This window comes from Panicum virgatum, chromosome 3K (genome assembly GCF_016808335.1).
Source record: "Panicum virgatum strain AP13 chromosome 3K, P.virgatum_v5, whole genome shotgun sequence".
Taxonomy (NCBI): domain Eukaryota; kingdom Viridiplantae; phylum Streptophyta; class Magnoliopsida; order Poales; family Poaceae; genus Panicum; species Panicum virgatum.
The window spans coordinates 45,746,778-45,755,233 of NC_053138.1; positions in this window are offsets into that span (position 1 = coordinate 45,746,778).

An 8,456-nucleotide genomic window follows, 5' to 3' on the forward strand; every position below is an offset into this window, starting at 1 on the left:
GGCACAATTCTTAAGATTTCAGTCTAAGTAACTGTGTCGATGACACTCCCACTGATACTGGCCTTAAAACCTACTGTCCTTTGGCTTGCTCCCCACATCGCACGCATAAAAGTGGACGCGTGTCGCACAGCACAGCACGGTTCGACAGAGGATGAGCGCACGTGCTGCGTAAAGGACCCACCATCCTCTCTCCGCTCGACGACCGGGCGCAGCAAGCTTGGGCGGAGGAGGGTCGCGGGCAGCCAGGCACGACGAGTTCGGAGGAGCAGCGGCGCCGCCAGACATGGCGAGCTCTTTCCGCCCGCGTGGAGGCCGGGGCAGGGGGGCGCTGGGGGCGGACCTTGGCCGTCGCTGCTGGCGAGCCGCCGGGGGCGAAACTCGGCCTTGGCACTGGAGTTCGGTGCAGTCGACCGCGTCGCGGGTAGATGGCAGCGGGCGGAGCGCGGCCTCGGCGCGGGGCGAGGCAGCGCTGGGCGCAGCCATCGGCATCGGGTGAGGTGGCCAGGCGGGCAGCAGCAACTGGCGGAGGCGGAGCCGAGGCGAGCAGCCGGCGCGGGCACACGAGCGGGTATGAGCCGCAGGCACGGAGCTCAATTGTTAATTTTCAGATGTTTGAAAATGTAAGACACCTTATTACTATATTATCAAGTATCTTTGATGCATTCTATACTTGTATAGTATGCTATATTTGCCGTGATGAAATTTTATATCAAGTTGGACTGTCCTAACCTAAAATTCTAGATACACCATTGGGGCCGAGAGAGATGGGGGGCGAGAGCAGGCGGTCCGCTTGGGTATAAGGGCGAGGACGGCACGGATGCCCTAGGTTGGTTGAAAAAGTGGGGACCCGTCCCTGGGCGGTTGGCGCACAGTGGTGTAGTGTAGCTGTGGTGTGGTGGTGCTCCACCGTGGGCGCAGCTCCTGTCATTTCGAATGGGGCGGCAGGCAATCAATGAATAGTCCAGCTCGTGGCAATGGTGTGCACTTGTCAGCAGCGATGCCCAACGCGTGGCATTCCACGATGCGTGCGACATGCGAGCCACCCGACCGAGTCACAAACAGAAGAGCCGAAAAAAAGAGCTGAGTGAGAACGAGGTGACCTGAATGAATTAAGCCAAACCAAGGATTCAAATTCAAGTAATAAAATTTGTTTAAGTTTTTTGAATTCAAACTTTAATTTTCAATTACAAAACTATAGAATGTAGGAGAGAGACAGCTTAGCGAGCAACGAGCCGCGGGGTAGAGGCGGAGTGAGCAGCTGAGGATCCACGGAGGCAGAGCGGGCAGCCGGCAGCGAGGATAAGAAGCGGAGCAGGTGTGAAGACGAGTAGTCGGTGTGAAAGGTTGGGCGGCCGAGTTGGCTAGCCCGGCCTGGTAGCGTCGCTCCCACGAGGTCATGAGTTCGAATTCTAGTTGGGACGAATTTCCGCTCGTGGGTAAAAAAATCCCCTCGCTGTGCTCGCCGCAAGGCTTGGCCCTCTCGGCCATGGGCCAGGGTTCAGGGGTTTTTTCAAACAAAATCTCTCGCTGTGCTCGCCACAAGGGTTCGGAGGTTTTTCCATGCCGAAATCGCTTCCTTTTAATGAAAAACGGTGGGGTCCGTTCAACCCCACTGTTTTTCTTTTAAGACGAGTAGGTGGTGTGCACGATGGCCACCAAGGCGTGGCGGGCGGAAGGAATGTACGAGGAGAGAGGAGAGAAGATGATTAGATTAAAATATTAAACAAATACTAACATGCTAACCCATATTAATTAGAAACTTATCTTACCGTACCACGACACTGTTGAAGAAATAGTGCTTACTGTATCCAACAAATAAAATTGTGGGACGAATAGTGCCTACTATATTCTACTGACGTAGCGATTTCGTATTGATTCATCTTATATCATAGTTTATCAATTTTTATTATCTTATTATTACTTACATTTGATTGTTCAAATGATAGGGCGCGCATCGCGAGCTGAATGTTCTAGTTATATTAAAAGCAACCTGGGGTTATTAGCTTACAGATTTTACGAATCAGGTAGCTTGCCTTCCATGATCGACCATGACTCTATCCACAAGGACTAGACACCACACTAAGCCGATCAAGGATAAGTTTGTCTGGACTGTGAGCTATGTAAAAGCAGCTGAGCTGTTGGAAAAGTTTAGATGAGTGCATTTGGATGCTCAAGCAAGCTCTTCTCTCTTTTCAGCCTCAAAAACTTCGTTTTCATGTGTCTGTCAGACTAAATTATCTGCCATTGAGTAAGAATGCTGCTATTGATGTTTTGTTCAGATCAGGGGCTGATCCACCGGTCCCACAAGATCTGGCGGCCACCAGACCTGCCTGCCGGCGAGCTTCCTGGCTGTTGGCGCATCTATATATCTTATATAAGTGCAACCCACTAAGAGTTATTAATAGCTATTTCTCTCACATATGGTGAAGCCACATCATCATTTTATTTCCACCATTAAATCTGAATGAAAGCTCATATCCTAGCCTTTCACAAACCCACTAATAGTTCTTACCTTTTTTACTTGGTTTTATTATTGCCATATGAATAATTTTTTTGACAGAATTAGAAACAAAACGTCAAAAAAATAATGTAAGGGCTAACATCCCTTATTCATTTTTATCACACCCATTCCTAGCATCCTATTATACTACAGTAATGCAGATCACCATAGTGGAGAATCCATAACCAATCCAAAATATTTACATTTGTCCAATGAAACATAGGCACTAAAATCAATAAACAAAATATATTCTTTCCAATTATCAATGCTTCACGCAACTGTGTTGCTCACACTTAATTTTTTTAAAACAAATTGCAGAAACTTCACTTATCGAAGGGGGTCCATACAAAGTCCAATCTCTTGCTTCACAAAATGATGTAGACATTTTCATTTCCTCCCAGAATAAAATTAAAGCATCCTTATCATAACTATTATGGTTCCTCTTTTTATCAGTTTCAGCAACTAGAACTTCTTATATGTACATCGACTTTAGTATTTAAGCATTTCTTATATACAACCATGCCATATATCTCTAATGCTAAAATTGGCGGCAACTTCATAACTCCATATTTTCAGCACACTCAACTTCAACATTTTTGCCCTGAAATTCCGCAGCAACGCGCGGGGTATTCAACTAGTTGAAGATAAAGCTGTTGCCGTCAAATCGCAGCGAAGCAGAGTTCTGATACCCTGTTTGGGAGGGCTTCAGCTCTGTGACATCCGGCTCAATTTGGATGTGGCCTAGTTGTGGTCTATGCGTGCTGCGTGCACATATTTAGCACCACCTTGCTAGTTGAGTAAGGGTGGAGCCAACTTATAAGCATTTGTCCTCCAGCCATAGCACTTTCGGGTTAACCCTTTTACGCGAAGCGAGGACGAAAGCGTAAGTGAGGTGCTATGTATAAGCGGGCTCGCCCCTCGGAAGGGCTGGCGGTGGAGGATGCGGGAGAAGGGAGAAAGAATAAGGGGAGAGAAGAAAAGGAAAGAAAAATAAATAAGAAGAATGAAAAATAAAAGAGTAAATTGCACCGCAAATCCCTAAACTTGTAGCGAAGTTCTAGTTAGGTTCCTAATTAGTGCGAACAGGTTCATCTACGATCCCTAACCCGCCAGCGCAGCGCTCTTTGTCGAGGGTTCCAATCTGGTGAGTGGTGGTCATCTCCCGCTCATCTGGTGCACGGAATGCAGAGGAACCAAAAGTCGTTCAGCGCAGGTCGTGGAAGGAGTGGAGCAAGGGGCGAATCTTCTTTTGCTGCCCATTCTACAAGGTGAGTGATTCTTCCTCGGTAATTAAAGTTTGTGGTTGATGCTTTGCTGATTGATTTCATCCATGTAGATGGATGGCTCAGGCTGTCTTTTTTGGTTCTGGGAAGAGGATTACGTGAAGTTGCTTCAGACAAGGGGCGTTCTCGGTGGTCGTGGCAGCAGCATGCATGCTGAAGCTCAAGCTGGTGGCATAGGTGCGGCTCGGAATGGATTGCCAATGGAAGGAAGTGAAGTTGGGAAAGAAATAGTGATCTTGCTGAAGATTCTGTGCTCTGTTAGTGCTTGTATGCTGTTTGTGATGGTGCTGAACCTGTTGTTGGTCCTCATGAAGTGAAACAAAGATGAGCATTATCCTTGTATCCTAGTATTGTACTGTTTGTGATGAATGAACTTTGTACTAAGTATCCTAGTGTGCACCTATGTATGCTCTTGAATGGTATGAACTATTATGTTCCAAGTAATGAAAGGCCTCTGTAATGTCATTCTTTGGAGAACTCCATTTTTTGTATAATGAAGTGAGAGTACATATATAGCCACATGACCATCCATTCATTATACCATGCAATGTGTCACAGTTTTCAGACTTGAGTACAATAAGTTGAGCACAGAACATTTCAACCATACTGTGAGTGTTTTATCAGCAAAAGACTGAATAGGGGCATATCCTCTTCTAGCAATCCCATATGAACTACACAAAAGACAACTCTGTGCTATACAAAAGCTTCATAGATGTTTTGACAAAAGCATTCATCATAACTGTACAAAAGCGGTAGGCAACAAGTGCCTAATCCTTCTTTGTAGCTGCTGGATTTTTCTTCCTTCCTGATGGTGCTGCCTTCTTGTTTGCTAGCGCTGGCTTTAGCTTCTTCTCTGGTGCAGGGTTCTTTCTTGGCTTCTTGGTCATCGTAGCTCTGCATTCTTTGGTTGCTGTGGTTGGTGCCGCTGGTCTTGCTGCAGGTAGATTGGACTGGATAAAGACATAATCAAGAAGTGGTTCTGCCTTTTCCCCAACTCTGTTTGTTGATATTGGCTGAAAAAAATGGATATGTGTAAGATAACTTCAAAGAAACTGAAAGTTTGATGTGCTAGAGCAGTTACCATACCAGGTGACTCATCTGAGCTGCTATTGGGTTGGGACTTGTTCTTGAATTGGTGGGATACCCTTGTTCCAGAGGAGTATTTTTTCTGCAGCATAAAAAATAGATGTGCCTCAAATATACATATAGGTTTGCATAATATGACAAAGAATTGCTTGGAGTTTCATAATGCCTGAATGAGCACATGTTCTTCAGCAGCAGCATCTGACTGTGGTTGTGTTGCCTTCCTCTTAAGCCATAACTTTTTCATTGAACATCCAGCACAGTTGTGGCCAGCTTCCTTGCAATGTGAACAATGCATCTCCACTCCATGCCTTGTCATCTTGGACCCTTCCTGCTCTGTAACCTCATGTGGTTGCTTTCTCCTTGATTTTTTTGGCCTTCCAACCTTCTTCTCATAGACTGGGGGTAGAACTTTTGGGCAATCAACAACTCTTGCCTATTCAGTCTTATCTGCACATGGCCATATACTGAAACCATAAGCAATACTAAATGCCTCAATAGTGTAGCAATTGGGCACAACTGACTCTGTGGGTATCCTTTCATGCCTCAAGCAAGAAATTGCATGACTGCAGGGTAATCCTGTCAAATCCCACCTTCTGCAGTCACAGTGCCTCCAATAATGTCCACATTGTACTGAAAGTCTCCATATTGGACTTGGAAAATTCACTTACCAACTGGAACTGCATAGCAAGTATTGGCATACTCTGCATTCTTCAGCAGCTTCTTCCTTATTTTGGGACATACATTAGCAGAGGCATTCCATTGCTCAAGCATCTCTTTCTCCTTATTGTAGTGCCTTGTCATAATCTATCCCTTAATCCTTTGCAGCATAATATGGATTGGCAACTCTCCAGTATCTAAGGTATACTTGTTGAACACTTCACATTTATTGTTCAAGAGAATGTCACACTTTGGATACTCACTGAAGAAAGCCCTCACCCAAGTATTAGGTGCCCGTTTTTCCAACCGTTCATATGCATCTTTATCCTGAGTTTTCATGGCATCCATGTTCCTGTTCCACTTTCTGACAAAGCTGGATCTTCCACATGCCCAAAGTTGGTTCTTCAGATTTTCTCCTTTGAAATGCATCTGAAAGTTCTGGTATAGGTGCCTCACACAAAATCTATGCTTAGACTATGGAAATACTTGCTGGACTGCAGGAATTAAACCCTTTTGTTTGTCTGTCATTATTGTCCAAGGATATGTGTTATCTATGCCCAGGTCTTCCTTCAATGTCTGCAAGAACCATTTCCAGGTTGCCAAGCACTCCACCTCAACCACAGCAATTGATATTGGGTATATGCAATCATTTGGGTCCATTCCAACTGCAGTCAGGAGCTGTCCACCAAACTTAGTCTTTATATGTGACACCCATCCAAGCAAATCAGTGGCCTACAAGCACTTAGAAACCCCCTCTTGCATGCATCCAATAACATATAACATGTACTGAAATGTCCATTACTTAGGTTCAGGCAAAAACTTCTTCCAAGATTACTCCTTCTCAACTCACATGCATAATCCCATAGTTCATTGTACTGTTCTATCTCATCACCATAAATTTTCGTTAGTGCCAAGCTCCTAGCTCTCCATAGCTTGGTCCTTGAAGGAGTCAAATTACAATCTTTCTGCACAGTTTTGACAAAATTTGTCAAAGACATCTTCTCATCTGATCTGAAGGTCTCCACATACTTCTCTGCAAGCCATCTAGAAGTGCATCTCTTCAAAACCCACTCTTTTTTATAGTTATGGGTGCCAGAATAGGTCTTCACCATGAAAGCATTGGCCCTGCTATCAAAGAATGCGAACATGTTCCATGGACAACCTTCTGCACAATGTGCTCTAACCCTCCTCTGGTCATTCCTTGACAACTTTATTTTTACTCTTTCCTTCAAACTGTATTCTGTGATAGCTTTCCTCAACATCTCAACAGAAGGAAATAACATCCTCACCTTAAAAATTAGATTGCTCAGGTCTTCTTTCTTAAAGATTTTGAATTTCAGCCATTTCCCCTCAGTTGTTTCTAGCAACTCGAGGTCATCATCTGTTGAAGCATAATCATTATCTATATCATAGCCCATCAAATATGTATTGCCTTTCTTCTTCCACTTTGATGCACCCTTAACTACATCCTCCTCCTCTATAGTGATGTCCACATACAGGTCAATATCATTATTTTCTACCTCATAGTCACTATCCACAAAGTCAGAGTCTTCCTCATCATCACTTTCAGTCTCACCCCCTGAAACCTTTTCATAAGCTTCATCCTTTGGGCACTTCAGATTGCTGTAAAATTCTGGCAGTTCCTCACCCTCCTTCACAATGTGAGCTACTTTACTAGGACTCAACACCTTGGGCAACACAACAATTGGGTCTAGCACAACATCATCTGAGTTCTTGGCAACATGATTGTGGTGATCAAAATACAGTACAAAGTTTTTAACCTTATGAGTTATCTGCTTCATCACTACTATTTCTTCATCTGAACTAACAATCCTTAAGCTAGCAGATAAAGACATGCCTGGAAGTAACCAATAGATAAAGACATGCCTGGAAGTAACCAATAGACATTGCTTCATCACAGTAATCTCTTCAATCCAGAAAAAAGACCAACTTCCTGATTCACAGTGGTCAAACCAAGAAACAATTCCATCAACATAGGTACGGTTACCACCAACTCCACAGAAGAACCCAGAATGATGAACCTCTATTGAGAACTCTGTTGATTCAGGGCCTACAACGACAATGAACACCCCAGAGCTTAGCAGAACAAATGAATCTACTCACAAATTGAAGCAAAATCAGCCATTCAAACCCTAACACGACCTTCTTAAGTATTTCAGCCATCGAATCAGAGCATTGCACCCAACAAGGTGACCCTATCCCACCGAACCCTAGTTTCAACCACGGCAAAGGAACTCACCGTACTCAGGCGCCAGTTCCCCTTTTGCGTGCAGAATCGGAGTCATGGAGCTCCTTGCCGGCTCCAATGGGCCCTTGCGCGCGCCTCCCGGCCGAATCCCGCCGTCGTGCCCGCCGAACCCCCAATCCCTCGCCATCGCGGCCGAACCCCATTGCTGTCGCGCTCGCCGCCGAACCTGCCGCCTATCACCTCTCCTCCCCTGCCGACGCGACCCAGGAGGCGAAGGGGTAGGTTATGAGGGCACCAAAGGGACATGGACCTATTTGCTAAAGCGCCATCCCACGTGGCCTGCCACGTCGCCAAAGAGCATTGCGCTGGCGGGTTAGGGATCATAGATGAACCTGGTCGCACTGTTTGGGGACCCAGATGAGTGTTTTCAGAGTTTAGGGACCTAACTGGAACTTCGCTACAAGTTTAGGGACCTGCGGTGCAATTTACTCAATAAAAAAGAAGGGCGTTGTGGTCATTTCATATTTTATCAATATATGAACAGCTAGATGAAGCCATTTTGTCAAACATTTTTTCAAAATGGCTCCAACTTCATCAGAGAAGCCGCTCTACCAAAGTAGCTAGAGCCAAAGCTATTTTTGGAGGAGCTAGAGTTCTGCCAAATAGGCCCTGAGTGTGTAAGCTGTTGTAGTGCTCTGATCAAGTATCAGAATTGAAAGAG